This window comes from Cherax quadricarinatus, chromosome 25, assembly GCF_038502225.1.
Source record: "Cherax quadricarinatus isolate ZL_2023a chromosome 25, ASM3850222v1, whole genome shotgun sequence".
NCBI lineage: Eukaryota > Metazoa > Arthropoda > Malacostraca > Decapoda > Parastacidae > Cherax > Cherax quadricarinatus.
The window spans coordinates 20,049,660-20,077,045 of NC_091316.1; the positions used below are offsets into that span (position 1 = coordinate 20,049,660).

General features: G+C 40.9%; 1 long non-coding RNA gene across 1 annotated transcript in view; it reads right to left on the reverse strand.

Moving 5' to 3' along the window:
- Positions 1–27,386, reverse strand: part of LOC138853216 (uncharacterized) — a 172,183-nt gene that overhangs the window by 112,515 nt on the left and 32,282 nt on the right. The gene's annotated exons all lie outside the window — the stretch shown is intronic.

The following is a 27,386-nucleotide window of genomic DNA, read 5'->3' on the forward strand; positions in this document are numbered from 1 at the left end:
ATAGGTGAAATTACCTTTATTTATAAACCATATTTCACTCTAAACAGTTGAGAGCTACTAACTGTCTATATATAAAGAACTAATCTTAAAAAAACTTTTTTTTTTACCAGGGTAATCCGAGTTGACAGGAAGGGCGGCTGGAGGTTCCTCGTGTTGTTAATCAAACAACACAAAGTCAAAATAAACAAGAAAAAACACCAAACGATGTACGGGGAAAGAGCAGCTTCCAAGGTAACAATGGACCCGTGGCCGTAGTTAACACACTGCTTATAGTGGTAAGTTTAAACTATACATATAAACCAAGACAGAACTGAGAGTAAGACACAGGTGCAACATCTGGGTATCTTTATTGTAGACGTTTCGCCATCCAGTGGCTTTATCAATACAAATTCCAGGACATAACTTGAAGACAGTAGAACTATGTACATAGTTCTACTGTCTTCAAGTTATGTCCTGGAATTTGTATTGATAAAGCCACTGGATGGCGAAACGTCTACAATAAAGATACCCAGATGTTGCACCTGTGTCTTACTCTCATCTTGTCGGTATTATATACCATTCGTACACAAGACAGAACTCCCAACAATGAATCGGAGTTGGATAAATTCAGGTTCAGAAAGTGATGAATAAACACACTAGGTTGACTATTGAGTTTTTGATGAATAAAATGAAGTACAGTAGGTGAAAAAAAAAATACTTTGGGTGGCTTTGAAAGTAGACGAGGCACCATCACTACGTGTACCGTGGTCTTGAATAACAACAGAATTTTAAATGAATAACTAAACCAGGAGTGTTGGGGGCTCGAGCCTTCGTCCGAATAACCTGGCTTAGAAATATCCAAAATCAATATACATTCATGAATTATCTTCTAAGGCTGTTAAAAATCGTTTAACTGACTGATAATTGAGTAGACTTGATTCAGCTGGCGTATATTTAGTCTCTACCATCAAAGCAGCTACATTATTGTGCATCCCCATATGCATTCTGCGGACAATACCGAAATAACATGTGGGTTCACAAAGGTTGGGAATTAAATCACAAAAGAGTTAAGAGTATATCTGGATATACAGTTACAATTTATATTTTATCTGCCATAAGCAAATTTAGGATATTTGCTTAAAATGTCTGGAGTCTTATTTTAATTAATAAGATACCTGCTATATCACAAAGAATATACACTCTCTATATTTCTTACTAAGAAGACAATCAAGTACACAGCGTTCTAGAGTGACCATAAGGCTGATCACACACATTACATTTAGTCTCATCATTCGTGTATACACCACACTGCCAAAAGTGCTTGTAATCAATCTACACCTAGCTACTATCCAATTTATCAGATTTATTATGAAGGAGCAATTCAAAAGGTAATAGAATCTATAAGAACTGTACATTAATTCCTTTCTGATTTTTGAATATCTATACCGAGCTTCTCCACTGGGCCTGCTGTTAGTCATTACGCAAGGCAATTTCCCCATCAGCGGGTACCTTGACCACTGCACACAGTGGTCACACAAGATTACCCTGCCTACAAAAATCAGATGCGATGGCCACACCTGACTCCTTACACTTATGTTCATGGAAATTGCTAAACTCAAAGGACTCATACAGCACCTGGGAAATGAGAGACAATTAAGTCTGATCCGAGGAAGAGAATGATAGCTCTAATCATTTGGATAAGAAGCCCTTTACCATCAAGATACCCCCTTGAAGGCAACACCTGACACGAGAACCAAGGTGAGAGTAACCCCAAGGAGTCAACTCCCATCTCTGAAGAATCTTCGTCTCGCACCATGATTTTATTACAGATAATTCGAGGTGGGTAAGCAGGGATCATGGCGGCGACGATGGTAATGCCACGGCTGGTTTATTCCCTGATGGCAGTAATGAGGCAATGTTTAAGATAATGCTTGTGTGAAGATAATCCTTAACTCGCTCCCCTAATGTTATTTTCACCAGTCATGACATTTTCCCGCAAGAGGTCTTCAGAACTAGCAGGTTTAACCCCGAGTACGCTCTGCACTTCAGTGCTCTCTAATTCAGTGTTTATTCGGCGAATATTTACACTTTAAAACGGATTTTTCAGTAAGAAAAAATTTATAATATATATATATATATATATATATATATATATATATATATATATATATATATATATATATATATATATATATATATATATATATATATATATATATATATATATATATATATATATATATGTCGTGCCGAATAGGCAGAACTTGCGATCTTGGCTTAAATAGCAACGCTCATCTTGCCATATAGGACAAGTGAAAATTTGTGTATGCAATAATTCCGCCAAAATCATTCTGAACCTAACGAAAAAAATATATTTGATTGTGTTCGTTTAGTACTAAATTACTGTAAACGTATTTAAAATATATTTAGTTGGGTTAGGCTAAAATAAATTACACTTGTTATAATAAGGTTAGGTAAGTTTTCTAAGATTCTTTTGGTGCAAAATTAAAATTTTTTACATTAACGTTAATGAAAAAAATATATCTTTAAACGTATAAAAGAAAATTTCAGAAAGGACTTAATTTTAAATGAGTTCTTACTAATTGACCAGTTTTACATATTCGGCACGACATATATATATATATATATATATATATAAATATATATATATATATATATATATATATATATATATATATATATATATATATATATATATATATATCGTGTCGAATATGTAAAACTGGTCAATTAGCAATAACTCATTTAAATTTAAGTCATTTCTAAAAATTTCTCTTATACGTTTAAGGATATATTTTTTCATTAATGTTAATGTAAAAAAATTTAATTTTGCACCAAAAGAATCTTAAAAAACTTACCTAATCTTATTTTAACAAGCGCAATTTATTTTAGCCTAATCCTACTAAATATATTTTTAAATATTTTTACAGTAATTTAATACTAAACAAACGCAATGAAATATATTTTTTAGTTAGGTTTAGAATGATTTTTGCGAAATTATTGCATACACAAATTTTCGCTTTTGCTATATGGCAAGATGAGCGTTGCTATTTAAGCCAAGATCGCAAATTCTGCCTATTCGGCACGACATATACATACATACATATATACACGTATACTGTAACACGAAAGGAATGGAAAACTGAAAACTTGTTAAAATACTCATGCAATCATTGGATGTTACACGCAGGGTATATTCACGCAGAACTATGTATCTCTCGGTATATATACATGTAGAATTTAGTTTAATCCCTCAGGAATAATATATTCTTGACGTTAGTGTCCAGGTGAATTGTCGCCTTAATGATCAGCACGTACTCGATAGGCTTTATCCTATTAACTAATTGATGTAGCACGAGTTATGTTACTGGGAATCTGTAACAAAATAACCTCTGTCAATATAAGAGCTATTACAGCTATCACTACTACTACTACTACTGCCACCACCATTTTCTTTCCTACCCCCTCCCTCCTCTTGATCTCTCATCTGGTCTTCTCTACTTTTTCTCTCTCATTTGTGAATTTCTATAAGAATTTACAAAACGGTAAACTGCTCCAGCATTACGAACTTAAGGCATATTGAAGGATACAAATTTGCAAGTTGATTCAATTCTTCAGCTTGATGATACAATACATACAATAACTGTGTCTCGTGAAATGCTTCACTCACTAAACACAATATTTTCGATTTTTCGTTTCTCTTTTGTTTCCTCCTACTGCTGCCTTTTTTATATATATTCTCAACTGTTCCACGTTTCTTTTCCTTTTCTCGGCTCCTTTCAGTTTTTTATATTCTTCTTGCTTCAACGCATTTTCTCTCCTGTTTTCCTAACAATTCTGTTAGTTTTCATATTAAAGCCTCCCTCAAGACGGGTTCTTGATCCAGGGAATTTGGTGGCATCCTAGTCTTCTCCGGATCAAACCTAATTACTTCCTAATCTCTAGCTGCTGTATGATCGCTGTGGGTTTAGCCTCTCGATGTGCTCAGACTGTCCTCACTACTGAATGTTGTCAATTACAAGTTGTCATGAACGTTCTCATTCCTGAGGGTCCTCATTCATAACAGCACTCACACCTGAGTGCTTCCAATAATAAATGTACTCCTGGGTGGGTACAGGACCTGGGTGTTGCGTGCATGCCATCTTTGCAGTCAAAACTCTCGAGAAAGATTTTAATTATGGCAATATTTTCTTCCAATTTCCGGTGCACCAGAATGGGTTAACAACAAAAACTCTTGCATTTCAATAACTTCAACCTTCCTTATTTTTTAATATTCACGAGAAAGCGCTAAACCCGTATGGATCAGATAAAAACAGCTCGAATTTCCTTGATAAAGAGCCCTTCACCCGCTTGAAAGAAACCCCTATTGCTCCTGTCTTCACAGCTTTCACCATAACTAAGAAAAAATATCCATTAATAATGTTTAAATCAATCCAAAGTTATAATGGGTTTTCCTAATTTAGTCAACATGACTGTCTTGGTAATTACGCAGAGGAAACTTCCCTTCAAGTTACAATTGCTCTTTCTTCGTTAATGACAGGATGTTCAACCAGATAGATCGGGAGGCAAATGTATCTAAATGATATACAACCCGTGTATAAAAATGATGTTATGCATGTAAAAATTAAACGGCACACTGCACAACTGATTTTCAGATTTGTGTACCTCACTGGTGTGCCTGGCTTTGGGAAAAAGGTGGCTAGCGTTGGTCCTGGCGACCCAGAGTTATGAGGCATCTGTCGCTGAGTGGTTAAAGGCGTCAGGTTGTCACCTAGGTAACTGTACAGAGCTGGTGGCCGGGATTCGCATCATCATTGGTTGTGATATTTCTTAGTGCATACTTTAACTCTTTAAGCACCCTCCCCCCTCACATATGCTCTTGAAGCACCTCATCCCTCCTCTTGAAGCACCTCGCCCCTGTTCTTGAAACACCTCGTTCCTGCTCTTGAAGCACCTCACACCTTCTCTTGAAGCACCTTGCCCCCGGCTCTTGAAGCACCCCACCCCTGCTCTTGAAGGAACTCTCACCCCTGCTCTTGAAGCACCTCACCCCCCTGATCTTGAAGCACCTCGTATCTGTTCTTGAAGCACCTCGCCCCTGCTCTTGAAACAACTCTCACCCCTGTTCTTGAAGCACCTCACCCCTGCTCTTGAACGACCTCATCCCTGCTCTTGATGCAACTCTCACCACTGCTCTTGAAGCACCTCACCCCTGCTCTTGAAGCATCTCACCCCTGCTCTTGAAGCAACACTCACCCATGGTCTTGAAGCAGCTTTGATCCCTGCTCCTGAAGCAACTCACCTCTGCTCTTGAAGCAACTCTCACCCCTGCTCTAGAAGAACATCACCCCTGCTCCTGAAGCAAATCACCCCTGCTCTTAAAGCAACTCTCAACCCTACTCTTGAAGCAACTCACCCTGCTCTTGAAGCACCTCGCCCCTGCTCTTGAAGCAAAACTTACCCCTGCTCATGAAGCAACTCACACTCCTGCTCTTGAAGCACCTCATCCCCGTTCTTGAAGCACCTCACCCCTGCTCGTGAAGTAGCTCTGACCCATGCTTCTGAAGAACCTCACCCCTGCTCGTGAAGCAACTCACACTCCTGCTCTTGAAGCACCTCATCCCCGTTCTTGAAGCACCTCACCCCTGCTCGTGAAGTAGCTCTGACCCATGCTTCTGAAGCACCTCACCCCTGCTCGTGAAGCAACTCACACTCCTGCTCTTGAAGCACCTCATCCCCGTTCTTGAAGCACCTCACCCCTGCTCGTGAAGTAGCTCTGACCCATGCTTCTGAAGCACCTCACCCCTGCTCGTGAAGTAGCTCTGACCCATGCTTCTGAAGCACCTCACCCCTGCTCGTGAAGCAACTCACACCCCTGCTCCTGAAGCACCTCACTAGTGCTCTTTAAGAGACACTCACCACTGATCTTTAAGCAACTCTCACCTCTGCTCTTTAAGCAACTCTCACCACCTGCTCTTCAAGCACTTCACCCCTGCTACTTCAATAACTTTACCCCTGCTATTTAAGCGACACTCACCCATGCTCCTTAAACAATTTTCACCCTTGCTCTTGAAGCAACTCACCCCTGCTCTTGAAGCAACTCACTTTTGCTCTTGAAGCACCTAATCCCTGCTCTTGGCGCATCTATCGCCCCTGCTCTTGAAGCCCCTCACACTTGCTCTTCAAGCACTTCACCCCTCCTCTTGAAGCCCCTCACCCTTGCTCCTGAAGCACTTCACCCATGCTCTTGAAGCACCTCACCCTTGCTCTTGAAGCACTTCACCCCTACTCTTGAAGCACTTCACCCTTGCTCTTGAAGCACCTCACCTCTACACATCCCTTAAACATCGTTGCCTGTCCTTGGACATTTTTTTCCTTGGTAAAAGTGTCATCGTTCAGTTCGACGCATGCACGTCCAGCGCCGCTCCGTTTTGCATATAATTTGCATATCAGTTACACAGCTGATTATTCAAACATTGCCGCACCTACGTTCTCCTTTCCTTTCTTACGTTCACTTCAAAAAATTTCCTTTAACTTCTTAAATATTCTGACGATTTTTTTTATTTTACCATTTTCCCTTTTAATCCTTTCATTTTTATTTTACTTTGTTTCTCTAATAAAATTTTCACCTAAGTATCTTGTCACACTTCTTTCTGAGTCTCTCTAAATATCCTTCTACACTCCTGTCTGGGACTTCTAGGTAGCCTCCAACACTCTTGCCTGGACTATCTAGGTATCTCTAGCACTGTTGCCTGATCTAGGTTTAGTCCCACACCCTGTCTGGGACTATCTAAGTATCTTCCAGCACTCCTGCCTGGGATTATCTACACCTTATCTCGGACTATATAGGTATCCAGCACTCTTGCCTGGAATATCTAGGTATCCTCCAGCACTCTTGCCTGGACTGTCTAAGTGTACCTCATCCTTAATATGACTGAACTCTTAACCACAGAGACGAAAACGAAGAGTCTGTAGATATCAGCAACAAGCTGAAGTCGATATTTTAAACACAGACAACAGATACAATGAGGGAATATATGGAATAATTATAAAACTAAATTTTGAATATTGAAGAGATACTAACAACACAGCTTGGAAAACAAAATTGAGACTACAGGGCGAAAAGACAACACAAATAGACTGGTAACCTCGAAGATCCTTCTTATCAAATAAAGTTCGAGAACGACAGAGAAAATATAAATATATAAAATAATTTAAACGAGAATCACAGACAACACAGGCTAACCCTGAATAATTTTTCAAATATTCCAGGGATAAAAAAAATAGCAAAAACTCCAATAAAACCTTTATATAAATGCGACAAAAGAATGGCTAGCAGCAACAGTACTCCCTTCAATTCTTCAGTACTTCCCGCAACTCTACATACAGTTGAAAACTATACGAACATACCCAAGCCACAAAATCTCTTAGCAGTCTCTGAAACTGACAGTAAATATTGGCCCCCGATATTACAGTAAAGTTTTCGAATTATCTGTTTATTGTCCTCATTATCTCGCACATTACGTATGAGAAAGGGAGTAGGTCACTACAAATGCTGCTGCAGCATTGCTTTAAAAATACCTCAGATCACTTAGCTGATTTAAGAAACCGCTACGAAATTATCTGCCTAGGCTGTTTTCATTAATCACTCCTCCAGTGGAAGGTGTTATCACTATTGAGCTCCGCTTTCACTTTCGGCTCCAGTATAAAAGACTCCATTCCCATGACGCGGCTTCACATCTATCAAAGCTTTGGAGCTGAATACTTATTAAGGCTGAGGGACTGACCACGTTAATTTATAATTATTATAATCATAACTAAGCACTGAACCCACAAGGGTTATACAGCGTGATCACCTTAAGATTACTTTAAGGCTTAGGGACTCGTCACCTTTTATTTATCTCTCAATTTCTTCTGCTCTCTCCAATATTTTTTATCCCTGGATTCGACTGAAGAAGCATTCTGAGCAGGCGAAACGTTGCACAACTGTTTTACTCATCTAGATGTTCAACGGCTGATGTTCAACTACAGACATTTCTTCAAAATATGTGTCGGTTACACGGCAACGTTATTGCCATAATGGGACTTTAAGCTGTTTGCAGGTCAATCATCACTGGGACAAGAAAAACTAATTTAAACTGCCAAATTTGTAGGTGTAACACTGAGATAGGGTTTGTCAAAATGCCTTTATATAGGCTGTCATTGTTATGTTGCTGTACATAGGAGTTTATGTTATCTGGTATCAAGCTGATTCGGTCTACAGACCTCAAGGTCTGTGCATCCATACACTAGTTTGGTGACCCTGAGATTTATGTAGTCTCTGCCTCTATCTCCCATTGCCTCCATCCCTCCTCTCCCCCCCCCCATATACGTGGAAAAAATATATAGTTTTAATTTTCAATGATGTATGAAGCTTGCCAGCAATTTACACTTTCCCTGTTTCTTATAAGAGTTGCATTTCCTTCCACTTCCTGTCTCATCATCATTCATCTCCCTCCCCCCCCCCTCACTCTCCACCTCATGCACCTTCCATAAATCACTCCTCTTTTGAGTCTTTTTTTTTTATCCTGCTTCTTCATTCAGTTTCTATCGGGGGTTTCATTCATCTTCTTCACTCCATTATCATTCAATTTCTATTACGTTATTTTTAATTCAGTTAATCGTCCATTCCCCGTTCTTGTATTACTTATCCCCTTTTATTTATTCTTCACATTCCATTATATTCTTGTTTCACCTCTGTATCGTCCTCTCTCCTCTTCCTGTATTCCATCCACTTCCTCTAAGCAATTTTTTTTCCATTATACTTTCTGTATAATTACTGCTAATCGATCGCTTGTTCCCCTTTAAATCCATTTCGCATTTTTACTTTTCAATTTTATCTATATTTGCAAGCTTGTATTTTTACCCCTTTGGATTACATCTGTTCAGTGAATGAAATATACTATGCGAACTTTTATTGTTTCGATCTGTTTAGATCTTTATCGCGCCGTTTAAGTATGTTTCGATCTCTTCAGATCTTTATCACCCAAGCCATTTAGTTCGGTTTCAAGCTCATTAGATATTTTTCACTCCATTAAGATCTGTGTCCTGTTTAGATTTTTATCACGCACGCCCTTCAAACATGTACACAGTATAGAACGAAATGGCGCGCGTGAAAAAATCTAAACAGAACGAAACAGATCTTAATGGGGTGAAAAAAGATCTGAGCTTGAAACCGATCTAAATGGCTTGGGTGATAAAGACATAAGCATACAAACCAAACCTTCATGTGGACAACGCTTCGTTCTAAGCAATTTGAAAAAGTCTAGAGCGAAACACCGAAAATAAAGGCTTCATGTTCATGCATGTTCTTGTGCACATGTGTCCATGTTCACATATTGGTTTATTCATTCCAGTCTTGACTAATTTTTCACATAATTTCTTATTTTACATGTCTAATTCGGTTCTCTAAGGCAGTGTTCTTCCAAGTCAACCCGTCAAATCTTCTTTACAGTTCATATGATAATTCATGTTCGTAATTTCGGTGTTCGCTTCGAGCTACCACACCTAAACCCTCCTGTCATTTTTTAATTTAGTTTCTGCCCGGTAATTATACAGAAATATAGGTTAACCTAAAATAACCTAACCTAAATAAGAAAAATATTAATTTAATATTTTTTTTGAAAATTTCAAGCATGAAGAAATGGACGAAGGGCAATCGTGCGAAACTGGTTGCGGTAAGTGGAGAACAGACTGTCAAAGTGTATCACCGTCCAGCACTGGATCATAACATGATATTCACTGGGTCGCAGGCAACAGGACCAGCCACACTGAGCAGGTAAATTCCAAACTGATTTATCACTCTTAATCGTGGACTCGTGAAATCATAATAACACAATGGTAAACAACACGCGGAGCGGGAAGGACTCGAAGCCCTGGCATGTCAGTTCTGACAGTTGCCATTATACAGTGTTTAGAACACTGGCCAGTTAGTTTTAGGGTACTGTGCTCTGGGTTCGAATCCTACCTGCTCTGCGAGTGTTTTGAATTACGGTTCATATTTTACTAATTTAGGGAGATTTAATTTCTTAATACAGTGTAACTTGACTCAAATGAAATATTCTTAAACGGCCTTATCTATTAATTTATTTTAGATTCCACTTCAGACTTTTTTATGGTAAATACAGGAATAGGGTAGTAAGGGAATACGATATTATTGCACTGGATATTGAGGGTACAGGTAAGAAATATTTACTAATATAGTTTGTTAATATATGAACATGTGATGCCATCAGCAACTGCTCCTTACATACTGCTTGTGTAAACAGTTCTATGTATGCATGTATGTGTATGCTTGTGTATAATTATGTACTGTATGTTTGTAAACCCATCTCATTTTAATAATATTTTTATTTCTACAAGTACATGTACAAGGTATACAGTCCTAGCTGACATCAATGACATACTACTATACAGAAAGCCGCTTGTTATGCACAGCATTTCGGGCAAATTAGGTCAGTTTTGTCCCGGGATGCGACCCACACCAGTCGACTAACACCAGGTTCCCATTTTATACTGAATGGTGAACACAGACAACCGGTGTAAGGAAACAAGCCCAATGTTTCAACCCTCGCCTGGAATCGAACTCGGACCCTCGCCGTGTGAAGCGAGAGCTTTTGTCACCAGGCCACGGATCACCGTATGATTGCATGTGTATGTAATAATCTAATGTAATATAATGCAACTTTGCCCTTCCCAACTTTTTTTTCTTCCTTCTGTATCCTAATCTCACCTGTATCCCAGTGTCTACCGAGAACTTGTAATATCAGATACGATGGGCACGCCACCTTGTGCCTCACAGGTTTATAACCTGTGGTACTGATCCCCTGGATTACTTCACGTAACTTCTCAGGTGAATGAGATGGCGTATTATAGACAGGTATAAAAACCAATACAAACTGTAGAACAAGCTTTTGATATGTCGTTTCGCTCTGTGGGAACTTGGTAAACCCCGTACGCAGCGAAACGTTGTCCTAATAAAGTCTGTTCTGCAACTTATTTTATCTTTAAACTATTTTCTCGCATTTCCTCGACTCTATATATTTTGCCAATTTCCCATTATCTCCTGCTGCTGAATGTTTATCGTTATGCTCTCATTCGTCTTCCCCGCCCTATCCCCAAGATTCTCTCTCCTCTACTACCCCCCCCCCTCCTATCGTCCCTCTCGCAGCCTCACCCACCGACTCGATGCCCAACTTTTTTCAAGTCTCCCACGTCAAGCTGACAGATTTCGTCACTTAATGTATGAAACCCATACTGGGCGATGGAATATGACAAGGGAAACATCTAGCAATGTAAGTCCCAATTCTGTTAAATGAGGGGAAAAAATTATACGACCTGACAAGGAAATTTTCCTATCTGTACACCTGGAGCTTCTCCCCGGCACAAAATCCCCCACAGCATCCCCACTTTTCCTGCACGACTTGGACGTGAACTAATGCTGGAAAGCCGCTCGGGAAACCACAAGCCATAGTACGTCTCGGCTATTCTTTGTTGCTCCCTCAGGATGATAAATCGTCGACATAAAATATTTAGGGAATGGTATTGTGCTCTTCTGCGTCCCGCACCACAGAGGAGGGAAATCCATTGCGGCCAGAACAATACACTTCACTTAAACTACATACTTCACATAGCAGTATGCAAAGCAGGGGGCGAAATTGCATCGGTGGACTGCGTGGCTTTCAGTGGAGTTAGATTCAGGAGGGAAGAGATCTTGTATTTGTGGGAGTGGGTGGAGATTGTGCTTGATGGAGAGGTTACTTTGGTTTGTACGTGGGGCGTGAAAAGGTGGTGTAGCGAGTGTGCGTGTAAATAATTAAGTTGATTTTGCAGTATATTTGAGCTTCAATTTCTGGAGCTCGTCTCTTTATTACCTGTTGGTTCCTTATATATCTGTGTTTATCTAATGAGTCAATGCTGCAGAAACGCTTCCTAGCTTTAATACTACTTATATCTATGTTTAGTTTCTATATGTATATGCTCCTTCTAGTTCTGTTTGAACTGTATAACTATCTAATTTGTCTATTCCTCTCGTCTCCTGCATATTATAATCACATGCCACCAATTTTTTCTATTATCATGAGTTGAAGTTAATGAAATTTACGTTCCCAACATTCGTATTGTAGGATTGGCCTGATTTGTTGTAACAAAATTCCTAGAACCAGAGTGAAATACACATACCGACAAAGTCAAGTAAATGACACTGATACAATGGATGCTTTTATTAAGGACAGTTTTTTATTTATTTTTTGTGTGTGTGTGATGTTGATGCCTAAGTTATTTTTCGTTATTTGATTCCGCTAATTGGTGTTTGCCTCATGCAGTGCGTTCTGGCTGGTCTAATTGCTTTCCCTTTCATTATATTTCCTTACGTTGAATAAGAACATAAATTTATGACTATGTAGCCTGGCTGGGTTAATTAAAGTTTTCTGCAATCTTCGTCACTTATTTCCTCAGATAAGCTTAGTGTAAGTTGTGAGCATTGACCCAAATATTTTAGGCCCTCGGGAAAGTTGCTTTGTATCAAGAAAGAGATAGTATGGGTACCAAACTATACACTCGCTGGTGGCATTCCTCAATTCTCACACATCATCTCTCATTATGGTTTGCTTTCTAATGCTTATATATTCATTTATCTAATCCTTTACCTTTCACATTATATCTGTTTGTATTCTAAGCTTATCAACCAGTCATATTTGTTGTAGTGTCAAGGATTTTCTTGGTATTAAAATGCAATTGCCCCATCCTCCTCTTTCCTGCCTTTTTTTTTCTGTAAGCCAGTGTTAAGCAGATTTGTAAGGCAGGATTCAGAGCCTCTGAATCTGTATTGTGATCTGAGATAAAGTTAGTTTTCTTCAGGAATTCCAACAGCCTCTTCCCTGTTATCTTCTAAATCACTTCCATTGGGATGTTGGTTAGCAATATTTTTCTGCAGTTTAGCACTATTTTCTGTTGCTTTTTTAATATTAGAATTACAAATGTTATCGTCCAGGCTTTTGGTTATATTCCTGTTTCTATTAATTTAGTATATATTTATGCTGATAGTTTGCAGGTGGCTTCATCTTTCAGCGTCCACGGCGATATTTTGCAAGCCTAGTTATGATTCGAACGTAAACATGTTTTTAAGCAAGTCGCCTTTTCCCTTCAGTGATATCACTTAACACTTTACTGGTATTTTCTTCTGATTTGCATGTGGATAATCCTTAGTCTGGTCACAGACCGGTCAGCGGGAGAGTTGACCCCCGAAACCCTCTCCAGGTGTACTCCAGGTATGTCTGTATCTCTCTTGGTCTTTATCCTTCCATACCCTAATGCTGGCTTCTTTGTTTTCTGGTCTCGAGTATCTTCTGCACTTTTCCCATTCATTCATTTTTTTCGTTGCTTCTTTGCATTGCTAAAGTATAATAATGCATTTTCCAAAAAAATATTCGTGTTTAATAAAAAATACATTCGAAAACAAGCGTCAAACCTGCACTGTATGAGTCATACAGCAACGAATAAAAAAAAAGTAAAATATTATTTATCTAGAAGTAAATATAACTCATGGAAGTTGGCTCTGAACATTTGATAAATTCTGGTCAGGTGATGGAAGGACTTAACTTGCACGATTTTTTATGACCTTAATAATTTTTGCCATAAGATTTCATATGAACGTTCGAAGAAGAGAAGCTAAGCTCTACAGATGAAGTTTTAACTCAAATCTTTAAAGTTAGTTCACAAAATCAAGGTCACTTAAGTATAAGCACTCTTAATCAATTAGATTAAACTTCAAATTTATAAAGAACATTCAGATTTTAATTCTTCGGACATACCAACATGATTTGTGATTTAAAAGGCAAAATGTCAATGAAAGAGGTACAGTTATTGGTAAAAAATTGCAATTATTCCGCTGAATGACGGAATAATTGTGAATTACACAATTGTGAATGACACAAGTGTGAATGACACAATTGTGAATGACACAATTGTGAATGACACAATTGTAAATGATACAATTGTACAACACTTGGATATCTTTATTGTGGAAAAGACTCTGTAACCAGTAGCATCATCTGTCATACAGTGAACGGTGGAAGATGATGGACTGAACGTATCATCTCTGGGCTGAGGGACTGATATCTCATACTCATCTTCCACTGTTCATTGTATTGTACTGATGAAGCCATTGGCTAGAGAAACGTTGTCCCAGTAAAGATATTCAAGTGATGCACAAGTGTCTTATTCGCCAAATTTAGTACGTCTGCTTAAAATATCTGGCATTTTATTTTCACTAATACGATTTCATGATGGTGACGGTGCTTAATGGAAATAAGTCACTCTGTCTGACTTTTTTGGGCTATCCTACGTTCTCTACACATATGCTGCTATGTATGATAATTCTATGTAACTGTATTTGTGCATACCTGAATAAACTTACTTACTAAAAGAATATTTTAGAGAGAGAGAGAGAGATAAAAGGAGAGACAGGAAAAAAAAGTGTGAGTACCTATGTGTTTAAGTGCCTATGAATGCTTCAATGTATACAAATGTGTGTATGAATGTAAGCGAGTATGAATGTCTGAACGTGTGTAAATGGACATAAAAATACGTTCGCCTTTTCACGAAGCGTTTTATCTCAACTTCTAAAAGATTCATAACAAGATGAACCTGCGAAGAAAATGATCCGAGAAAGCTTGTGGCGAGATTGTAGTCACAAAACAAAGTAACTCGTCGAGGAAACTTGGTGAAGAGAAGACAAAGTTGAGGAACTGATTAATACAAAAACACACACTCGTCCCCTAACTCCCACGCCAAGTCTCGCCCAGTGAAGAGGGAAGAGAGGAGACGGTGGAGGAGGATACGGGAGAGGGTAGAAGGGAAGGGAAAGTGATGAGGGAGAGGATGGGAAGGTGATGGAAGAGGGGAATGGAAGGGAAAGCAGTAGAGGAGGGGAATGGAAAGGAAAGCCGTGGAGGGAATGAACGGGAAGGCTGTGGAGAGCTGCTCTGAAGAGATGGAAAGGCGGTGGGATGGGTTTCTGAGAAAGAATGGAGGAGAAAAGTAGTTTCTGAGGGAGGGAGGAAGGGAGACTAAGAGAGAGTAAAAACATGTAATATGGAAAAGGGTTGGAAAGAAAGCTGAAGGAATGGTGAAAAGAAACGGCAAGAAGGGGTCGAGGGAAGAAATGAAAGGGTTGGTGAGGTTGGGGGAGGATAGATTTGGGGAAAAAAGTGGAAAAGAGGAATTTGTGAGATGGAAGGGAAAGGACGGAGGCGAGAAATAAAGTGAGAAGATATGGAAGGGTAAAGAAGATGGTGAGAAAGAATGAAAAAGAAAAGGTTTACTGGGGAAGGATAGAAGTTGGTGGGTGGGGTATGGAGAGAAAGGGATAGAGAGTACAGAGGTTCGTGAAGGGAAGAGTAAGTGGAAAAGCGAGAGGAAACGAATTAATGAGGTATGGAAGATAAAAGGGTTAGTTAGAGGGATGTAATGAAGGCAGAATAGTGCGAATGGAAAAAGAAGAAAAGATAAACACTAAACGAGAAAATGGAAAAGCAAAACGAGTAAAATCTAGTTAGATGACACACATTGGCTCTTTTCCAGCTTCTCCGAGCTTCTGTGGTTGTTTTGTGGGTCCCTTGACATGTTAAGACCTTAACTTCACAAACTTGCCACTGGCTGCTTTGTAAAACTCTTCTCTGAGCGTCGTAGCTAAATTTCTAGGTATTTTATGTCTTGATGAGCCAGTTACCTCACTGTAAAGTCCTCCGGAGGGTAACGCCTCTTTTCAAATCTGCAAGTATTATTGTATTCAAGGAGTCATATATAGCGCCTGGCGATGAGAGGAGTGGGATGTAATCAGGCTCGAGCTGAGAAAGGATCAAGAGCCCTTTAATAATGTTCAGGTATCCCTCTTTACCCCCTGAATGGTTCAGAAAATGAAAATGCTTTGGAGCAGAGGTCACTAACTTGTGGCACTTTTACAATGCACACCAAGGTTAATCTCGAATCTGCATCGACAAAACACGATCACACGTACACTGAAGAAATATATTCAGCACATAAAAGATATATAAATTCAACTACATTCAATTTCAAAGGTGTTCAAACAAGTACATTGAAACACATTTTACGCAATTACAATGAAAACAGCTCATTCAGACAAGCTATTGTAAAAAAATATATTTACTGTACAAACAAAATTGTGCATTCAGGGTAATGTTGGGAAGGAACGTCTGGTGGTTGGTAGAGTACTATGTTAACGCGAAATATTGGTCTTGGGTAAAGCAATAGATGTAAAAATGCGAATTTTTCTTTATCTATCCTCCTTTCTCTCCCGTTCTTTCCTCTCTCTTTCTCTTCCTTTTTTTCTGCCCCTTCTCCTTTCTGTTTCTCTCCCTTTCTCCCCATTCTCTCCCTTGTCCTCCCTCCTCCAGTTTCCGGAAACAAAATCGTATCTTTTCATGAATACTGTGATGCTGTCTTAATAGAGCAACGCGCTAATTAATTTTTCAGTTTCATTTCCATTATGTGGAACACTTATTAAAATTATAGGGAAACGCTTGGGAATAAGAGGTATCTCCACGTCCTTAGATTAGAGCCCTTCACCGGCATCAATTCACCTCTCTAAGAGATTGCAGAACTGCCACACTATATTCACCTTGGCACCTGCGATCTCCATTCCTTGAAAAAACATGAATGGTACTTTTTTCTTGTTTTCGTTTGGTTCTGCATAACCAAGTGAGCAACTTTGTCTTTGCTGTGGATTACTACTTTAAAAAAATAATTTCTTGGAGTTATTTTAACTCTCAAGAAAAAAAATTACTCCCATTTAATATCTCAACCTCTATTGTAACCTAACATTTACCCCACATGATCCTAATCGATATTAAATTGAGAAAATTTTATATTCAAAGATTTCTTGGAAGAGGCGATGGTTGAGAGCGATCTCTGCAATTTTTGCATTATGTTAGAGCAGCATCACGTATCTGCAACGGAACTCGTCGATTCATTCCACACTATCAGCATCCCAGAAAATAGTGCGCATTACAAATCATCTTGCCCGCCGAGTGTTGCTATTTGAATTTCATAGACCGCCGAGAACCTGGATGTTTCCAATGCAATTTCCGCTTGTTGCACTCCGTAAAGTAAATGCAAATCTTGTTGAATCTTGAACATGTTCTAGTCTCTTTTCACCAGGTGTAAACTGTCAAGAGTAAACCACAAGATATTCAGTCTTGGGTGGAAAGACAAAACAGCGAAGGCTTTTATCAAGTTCTAAAGTTCCTCATGAGCTAACCGTTATAAAACAAGTTTATGTTGTTTTATGTCTTTGTTCACTTGTCGGCTCACTACCTTTTTCAACTACATTCAGTCTCCGTGTTATCTGCCTACCTTCAGGGTAACCAGCTTGTACAAACCTCGCATTCATTCACACATGACCGTGTAACATTATTTATACAACTTATTACTTTCAAGATATAAAGAGGTTCATACATACCATATAATGAATAATGTTTCAGGGTCCGAAAAGCTTTCAAAGAGTTTATATTCTAAAATAGCCATCTTGCTGCAGGTTGTCAACCTCAAGGATATCAATAAGGGAGTTCTCCCCACACCACGACTTGGAAGGAGAGCATATCTTGCATTAAAGCAGCATCCGGTTTCGTGAATAATCTTAAAACTGCATTTACTCGGCTTCTGGATTATATTTTCAAGGAAGTTATTGACCCTAAATTGCAAACCTTTCCGATTTCTGCATTATAGAAATGTTCGGTTGCAGACGGATGAAGCGAGCGTGTGCGCGATCCTCTGCGATGAGAGTGATGGTAAAGAAATGGGAAAACAAAGGAAGTATCAAAATGTTGCATCATCGATGTAGACGACTAAGACTTCGGATTATTTCTTTCGGAAGGTTAATAACCCAGAATAACCCCAAAAAAGCAAAGTAGTGTGGCTTATTTCCACTGATGCCCTTAGGTCCATTCCTAATGGTGCTCTTAGAGGAGCACCAGTATTACTGGGGAAGCGGTAAACCCGTACAGGAACTGAGAAATGGGAGAGGAGCACTACACTAGTTATGCATCAGTAGTACATTTATCAGCACCGTGTGGATGAATGCAGTGATCTATTTAGTTAATAAATAAGTCATGCTAAGCGCTAAACTCATGTGGGTCATTCAGCGCAAGTTCTAGTTAGTTGAGATGTAAGCCAGATAATACTCTCACGGGTAGGTAGAACTTTGAGACTGTTGATGACATAGCTAAGAACACGACATCCCAGTTTATACACTCAGCGGCCACTTCATACGTACACTATTACCCGTACACCTGCTCGTTACTTCAATCACCCAATCACGTGGAAACACCTCAATGCCTAAAAGCATGCTGACATGGTGCCAGGTGAGGTGGTTTGATAATCATGGGGAAGCTCTAAACCCGTAGGTATTATACAGCGCCTGGAAGGAGGGGGGGGAGTGTTTGACGAAAGGCATTCAGACTTAATTCAGGGAATTAAGTCTGAATGGGATTTTCACGCACAAGTCTCTAATCACACCATGTTCCACTCCTGTCGGCTAAGATCAGGAAAATGAGCCCACAGGCTCGTTTAAACTGAACAGCTGAAGATCAGAAAAACGTCGCCTGGTCAGACGAATCGCTATTTCTGCTGTGACATGCTGATGTAGTAGGGTCAGAATTTGACGTAAACATGAATCCATCCTGCCTTGTGTCAATGGCTCAGGCTGGTGGTGGTGGTGTAATGGTGTAGGGAATGTATTTCTGGCACACACTAGGTCCTTTATATCAAGTAAGCATCATTTAAATGCCACATCTTACCTGAGTATTGTTAGGTAAAAGGACACAAGTGTAACTAATGTGACATTTTATTGTGGCAACGTTTCGCTCTCCAGGAGCTTTATCAAGCTGTTACAAACAATACATAGACACAGAGGGTATATATAGGCGTATATGGTAGTAGGAGTAGTAATATTACAACTAATACTACTACTACCACTAGTATTACACCTCACTCTAAGCCTATATATACCCTCTGTGTCTATATAATGTTTGTGACCAGATGAACTGACCAGAAGAGTGCTTGAGCAGCATACGTCGCTTCATTGTAGAAGCCTTTCTCCCTCGGGAGCCAGAGACGGGTCATCGCAAGATGACTGCCAGGACTACGGTCTTGGCGAACATTATACATACACTGTATTGTTTGTAACGGCTTGACTAAGCTCCTGAGAGCGAAACGTTGCCACAATAAAATGTCACATTAGCTGCACTTGTGTCCTTTTACCTAACAATACTCAGGTAAGATGTGGCATTTATATGATGGTTACTTGATATTAAGGACCTAATGTGTGCCAGAAATACATTCCCTACACCATTACACCACCACCACCACCAGCCTGAGTCATTGACACAAGGCAGGATGGATCCATGGATTCATGTTTACGTCAAATTCTGACCCAACTACATCAGTATGTCACAGCAGAAATAGCGATTCGTCTGACCAGGCGACGTTTTTCTAATCAACTGTTCAGTTTTGTCGGTAATTCTACCAACATTAATACTACCTGAGTATTGTTATTAACCATGGGCAACCCTCTATGGCCACAGTCTACCCATCTTCCATATCATCTCAAGCTGATTCCACGAACATGACAACGAGCTCAGTGCACTCCAATGGCCTCTACACTCATCAGATCTCAATCCAGTATAGCACCTCTGAGACGTGGTAGAAAGGGAGATTTGCAGCATGAATGTGCAGCCGACAAATCTGCAGCAACTGCGCAATGCTATCTGTCAACATGGACCAGAATCTCCAAGGAATGTTTCTAGCATCTTGTCGAATCCATGCCACAAAGAATTCAAGTTGTCCTGGAGGCAACGGGGGGACCTTACCCAATACTAGAAAGGTGTCGCTAAATGGCCACTAATTGTATATACCCCCATTTGGTCTATTTCCCATTATGTCTACTCCAACCGAGCCTTCTGTCTAAATTAACTGTTTGTATTTGGTCTGGCATTATTTGGTAATGTAAGTAATTGTTAGCAATCTCAAAGATTTTATGCAGCTACATGATAATTTTCCCATCATATTCTATAAAGTAACTTCAAGAGATCATTTACTGGTGCACATTCGTGTAATGAGACATCTTCAGAGAAGACATAAGTAAGACATAAAGGGAGCAAACTAAACTGAAACTCAGATGTAGACGAAATAGAACTTTAACTGCAGATGAAAGTGTATAAAAGAATTGGGCATATACTAGCAAATCTAGAACCATTTGCTGGCTATGAGTGTGCTAGCCAATACACAACAGATATTTTTAATATGGATGGATAATGTTTCAACACAGTTGAATTTTTACATTTATGTTTTCTCTCTCTCTCTCATCTATTTAATAATGTCAAAAAATATGTAAAACAATTATGTAAGTATGGCTATTCTTGAAAATATAAATAAACAAACTCTATTTCTTTGTGTAGTATACAAAATGTTGTTTACATTTAATATAATAACTTAAGAACAAAAGAAAGCCACTATCTACTGTGTGGTGTCCTCAGTGACAAAGAGGCACAGTTCGCCAGATCCAGTCGCATGATGGGTCTCTACTAGATACCTGTATCTGTAACCAGATACAGATATCTAGGCTTTGAGGTCCCACTAGGACCTGTTGTAACGAGACTTTGTCGCCAATACAAAGAAAGGCTGAAAACACTTAAGAGTTGTGGCAGATTTTCATCCCAGGTATGGTGCTAATGTTAAAATTGTGAAAGTGATGTATTTTACTTAGATTAGATCGTTGGTTGATTATGCCGCGCCACTACTTGCTCTTGTGCTAGACTGGAAGCTTGGAGGGTTGGAAAAATTGCAGAGCGAAGCAATGAGGATCATCCTAGGATGCTCTCGTACTGCCAAAACTTTAAATATGCGGAAAGAATTTGATATTCCAAGCATCAGAGATCGTGTTACTGTCCTCACTGGGGTAAATATGTCCATTCAAACCCTTGCACAGAAGCCCTTCAAACTTTCCTCACCACTGGTGAACACTTCTCCAGATTGATCGAAAATGGAACTGACCTCCGCATGAACCAGATACATGATCTACGTCAAGTAAGGCAACAACGGCACTTCCCATCTCCATCGGATATTACCCCATTCTAAACTACCATCCCCCCCCCCCCCCCCCCACAAAAAAAAAAAAAAATATTAAATCGCAACCAAGATTCTCCTTAAAGCCAAACAGGATGCCTTTAGCTGTACTGATAACTGAAGTCACACAGCACGCTCACAAATTATTTATGTTGATGGGTCTGTTCACCAACCAACGGGTGCAGCTGGTAGTGCTGCTGTCATACAGTGATGGAGCACGCATCAATAATTGGGCCTCTACCCTCCAAACAGAATGGTTTGCCATACTCCTTGCACTCAAATGCGTCCATGTATCTAAGGTTGACACTATAAATGTAACTGATTCTCTATACATAAATGTTCTCAACCCCTTAAGTATAAGTTGTGGCATGCTTGTGTCACATGCCAGACACACGTATGGTAGGATTGTGGACAGAGGAGTCAAGAGTGCACCTTCTGTGGATTCCATCTCACAATGGTCTTCAGATTCATGAAAGAACTGATGACTTGGCTAAGCTATATGCCTTCAAAAAGGGAGCAGATTACATTCTTGGCTTGTCAGCCAGCAGTTTGAGAACAATAATATGAAAAGAAGTTCAACTGAACTTTATTGATTTTAGACTGAGAGAGACGACACCATTCAATCCATCTATCATCGTTCTGCACTTATAACTCATTACAATTGTGACCGGGTGTGCGCGTGTGAATGGCTCATTACTTTGTAATTTGTTCATGATTGTAACCTTGTATAGAAGTGTAGATAATTCATTGACTTTGTAACTTATCATGATTGTGACCAGATCTACCTGGAGTTCATTACCTTTATAACTTGTTCAGCTATCAAAACTCTGGGGTTCAGTCCCTGGGCCCATTATGTACCTCTGTAATCTTTTGACTACCGCCCACAGGATGGGTATGAGGTGCATAATATAGATATTAAACTACACTATCATCATTCTATCATGCAGGAAGAGTCACAACCTCAACTAGGTGAGTACATGTCTATGGTGCATCCAACAAAAAAAGCACTCTGGATGTCACTACCGTCCGTTTCCGGCTGAGTTACAAGTATCTTAGGGATGTTAAATCACTGCCACTAGATATAGACCAAACGAAATGTAAATTCTGCCAGATGGACTATTGTCACACCCTGTCTCCTCATGTACTGGAATGCGACAAAATGAATGAATTCAGAGACAACTCACTCAGAAATATTCAAGATATGTCAAAGTATTTTACCCACAGTGGTATATTACAAACTATTCTGGGAAAAATACACTGACTTTGCTCACTGTAAATATAGCATTACCACCTGTGCGTGTGTGTACTCACCTAATTGTGGTTGCAGGGATCGAGACTCAGCTCCTGGCCCCGCCTCTTCACTGATCGCTACTAGGTCCTCTCCCTCTCTGCTTCCTGAGATTTGTCATACCTCTTCTTAAAACTATGTATGGTTCCTGCCTCCACTACTTCATTTGCTAGGCTATTCCACTTCCTGACGACTCTATGACTGAAGAAGTACTTCCTAACGTCCCTGTGACTCGTCTGAGTCTTCAGCTTCCAATTGTGACCCCTTGTTTCTGTGTCCCCTCTCTGGAACATCCTGTCTCTGTCCACCTTGTCTATTCCCCGCAGTATCTTGTATGTCGTTATCATGTCTCCCCTGACCCTTGTCCTCCAGTGTCGTCAGTCCGATTTCCCTCAACCTTTCCTCGTACGACATTCCTCTGAGCTCTGGAACTAGCCTTGTTGCAAACCTTTGTACTTTCTCTAACTTCTTGACGTGCTTGACCAGGTGTGGGTTCCAGACTGGTGCTGCATACTCCAATATGGGCCTAACATACACAGTGTACAGTGTCTTGAACGATTCCTTATTAAGGTATCGGAATGCTATTCTCAGGTTTGCCAGGCGCCCGTATGCTGCAGCAGTTATTTGGTTGATGTGTGCCTCCGGTGACGTGCTCGGTGTTATGGTAACCTCAAAGATCTTTCTCCCTGAGTGAGGTCTGTAGTCTTTGTCCACTTAGCCTATACTCTGCGGTCTTCTTTATGTGTGTGTGTGTGTGTGTGTGTGTGTGTGTGTGTGTGTGTGTGTGTGTGTGTGTGTGTGTGTGTGTGTGTGTGTGTGTGTGTGTGTGTGCGCGTGTGTGTGTGCGTGTGTGTGTGCGTGTACTCACCTAATTGTGGTTGCAGGGGTCGAGACTCAGCTCCTGGCCCCGCCTCTTCACTGATCGCTACTGGATCCTCTCTCTGCTTCCTGAGCTTTGTCATACCTCTTCTTAAAACTATGTATGGTTCCTGCCTCCACTACTTCACTTGCTAGGCTATTCCACTTGCTGACAACTCTATGACTGAAGAAATACTTCCTAACGTCCCTGTGACTCGTCTGAATCTTCAGCTTCCAGCTGTGACCCCTTGTCCCTGTGTCCCCTCTCTGGAACATCCTATCTCTGTCCACCTTGTCTATTCCCCGCAGTATCTTGTATGTCGTTATCATGTCTCCCCTGACCCTTCTGTCCTCCAGTGTCGTCAGTCCGATTTCCCTTAACCTTTCCTCGTACGACATTCCCTTGAGCTCTGGGACTAGCCTTGTTGCAAACCTTTGTACTTTCTCTAACTTCTTGACGTGCTTGACCAGGTGTGGGTTCCAGACTGGTGCTGCATATTCCAGTATGGGCCTAACATACACAGTGTACAGTGTCTTGAACGATTCCTTATTAAGGTATCGGAACGCTATTCTCAGGTTTGCCAGGCGCCCGTATGCTACAGCGGTTATTTGGTTGATGTGTGCCTCCGGTAATGTGCTCGGTGTTATGGTCACCCCAAGGTCTTTCTCCCTGAGTGAGGTCTGTAGTCTTTGTCCACCTAGCCTATACTCTGTCTGCGGTCTTCTTTGCCCCTCCCCAATCTTCATGACTTTGCATTTGGCTGGATTGAATTCGAGAAGCCAGTTGCTGGACCACATGTCCAGCCTGTCCAGGTCTCTTTGCAGTCCTGCCTCATCCTCGTCCGATTTAATTCTTCTCATCAACTTCACGTCATCTGCGAACAGGGACACTTCAGAGTCTATTCCTTCCATCATGTCGTTCACATATATCAAAAATAGCACTGGTCCTAGAACTGACCCCTGTGGGACCCCGCTCGTAACAGGCGCCCACTGTGATACCTCTTCACGTACCATGACTCGTTGCTGCCTCCCTCTCAGGTATTCCCTTATCCATTGCAGTGCCCTCCCTTTTACGTGCGCCTGATCCTCCAGCTTCTGCACTAATCTCTTGTGGGGAACTGTGTCAAAGGCCTTCCTGCAGTCTAGGAAAACGCAATCTACCCACCCCTCTCTCTCGTGTCTTACTTCTGTTACCTTGTCATAAAACTCCAGGAGGTTTGTGATACAAGATTTGCCTTCCATGAACCCATGCTGGTTTTCATTTATAATCTTGTTCCTTTCCAGGTGTTCGACCACTCTCCTCCTGATAATCTTCTCCATGACTTTGCACACAATACATGTCAGAGACACAGGTCTGTAGTTTAGTGCCTCGTTTCTGTTTCCTTTCTTAAATATGGGGACTACATTAGCTGTCTTCCATTTCTCAGGTAGTTGCCCAGTTTCAAGGGATGTGTTGAAGATTGTGGTTAGAGGCACGCACAGCATCTCTGCTCCTTCTCTAAGGACCCATGGGGAGATGTTGTCCGGTCCCATCGCCTTTGAGGTGTCAAGGTCACTTAAGAGCTTCTTCACCTCCTCAGTTGTTCGTATGTCATCCAACACTTGTTGGTATATTCCCTCTTGATGTTCCCTTCTGTGCTGTCTTCCCACAGCCCTTCCTGTCTCTACTGTAAAAACTTCCTTAAATCTCCTGTTCAGCTCCTCACATACCTCCTGATCATTTCTTGTGAGTTCTCCACCTTCTGTCCTTAATCTGATCACCTGGTCTTTGACTGTTGTCTTCCTCCTGATGTGGCTATACAACAGTTTCGGGTCAGTCTTGATTCTCGATGCTATGTCATTTTCATACTGTCGCTGGGCCTCCCTCCTTACCTGTGCGTACTCATTCCTGGCTCTGCGACTGATCTCCCTATTTTCGTGTGTTCTCTGCCTTCTGTACTTTTTGCATTCTCTATTGCATTTTGTTTTTGCCTCCTTACACCGTCGGGTAAACCAGGGGCTCGTTCTGGTCTTCCCTTTGTTACTGTTGCCCTTGGGAATAAACCTTTCCACTGCCTCCTTGCATTTTGTTGTTACATATTCCATCATTTCATTTACTGGCTTTCCTGCCAGTTCACTGTCCCACTGGACCTCCCGCAGGAAGTTCTTCAACCCTATGTAGTCCCCTCTTTTATAGTCAGGCTTTTCCCATTCAACTCCTGTTATTCTCTCCACTTGCAGTTCTACTATGTATTCAAAGCACAGAACCACGTGGTCGCTAGCTCCTAGGGGACTCTCATACTTGATGTCCTCAATATCTGAGCTGCCCAGGGTGAACACAAGGTCCAATCTTGCTGGTTCATCCTCCCCTCTCACTCTGGTAGTGTCCTTAACATGTTGGTGCATGAGGTTTTCCAGCACCACGTCCAACATCCTAGCTCTCCATGTTTCGGGACCCCCATGTGGCTCCAGGTTTTCCCAGTCAATCTCCCTGTGGTTGAAATCCCCCATAACCAGCAACTTTGCTCTGCTGGAGTGAGCTCTTCTTGCCACCTCAGCAAGTGTGTCCACCATTGCTCTGTTGCTCTCTTCATATTCCTCTCTTGGCCTCCTGCAGTTCTGTGGTGGATTATACATCACTGCAATGACCACTTTGTGTTCCCCAGACTGAAGTGTACCTGCTATGTAGTCTCTTTCTCCCGTCTCATCTATTCCTTCCATTTTCTCGAATTTCCATCTGTTTTTTACGAGCAGAGCAACCCCACCTCCCCCCCTGCCCCTTCTATCTTTCCTCATGATCTGGTATCCTGGTGGGAAGATTGCATCTGCTATTGTCTCCATGAGTTTTGTTTCTGTAACTGCTATGATGTCTGGGGACTTCTCATTGATTCTTTCTTGCCATTCCTCATGTTTATTCGTTAATCCATCTGCATTTGTGTACCAAACCTTCAACTTCTGTTCTAATACTGTAACTGTGGTGCGGGGGTTGGAAACAGAGGGATCAGTGTGTGATGGTTGGTTTGGATTGTTCAGTTGCCTTGGGGGTGTCGTGGCTGGAGTCCTTCTGCAGGTGTTTCTGGAGGGTGCACTTGTCCTTCCATTTGATCCTGGATTATTCTGCTCTCCTTTTTCGTTTCCTCCCATTTCTCCTTTCGTTTTTGAACTCTCTCTTTCATTGTCTTCCTTTCGTCCTGTGTTCTGTCTCGCTCGAGGTACACACTCCGGAATTCCTGCTTGCCTCTCAGCCGTGCTTTCTCCTGCAGGATCATGGTTCGGGTTGATTCTGCCTTGAAAATTACTTTGAGAGGCCGATTCCTTTTCTTTGTGAACCACCCAATTCTCCGAAAATTTGCCACCTGGGTCATGTCCCCCTCGCGTATCACCTTCATGATATCTTCAATCGCTTTTTTCTCCTCCTGCTTTCTTTCATCATAAGTTTCCCCTTTAGCTTCGTCTAGCCCATAGACAAACACGGATCTTTCCCTTTCCACCTCCCACTGTGACTCCCATTGCATCCTCTGATGTGTTTTAGTTCCTTCCCGTGGAGTGTTCCTTCCTTCAGTCCCTTCCCTAGTTATTGCCCCTATGCTTCTTGGTTTATCCTTCCTGCTCACCTGCTCCTGGCCCCCACAGGTATCTGGTAATGTCCTTGCACATGTCCTAGTTCCTTCAATGTCTTCCAACCTCTCATTCTGTCCTAGTGTGCTCCCTGTCTTTGTTTTGGCCCCATGTGGGTTTGACAGGACCTCTGCATACAGTTTAGTGTGTGTGTGTGTGTACTCACCTAGTTGTACTCACCTAGTTGAGGTTGAGGGGGTCGAGTCCGAGCTCCTGGCCCCGCCTCTTCACTGATCGCTACTAGGTCACTCTCTCTGAACCGTGAGCTTTATCATACCTCTGCTTAAAGCTATGTATGGATCCTGCCTCCATTACATCGCTTCCCAAACTATTCCACTTACTGACTACTCTGTGGCTGAAGAAATACTTGTGTGTGTGACCTAATTAATATTTGCATTAATAACTCATTACAACTGTGTTCAGCTATCAAAACTTTGCGGCCCATTATATACCTCTGTAATCT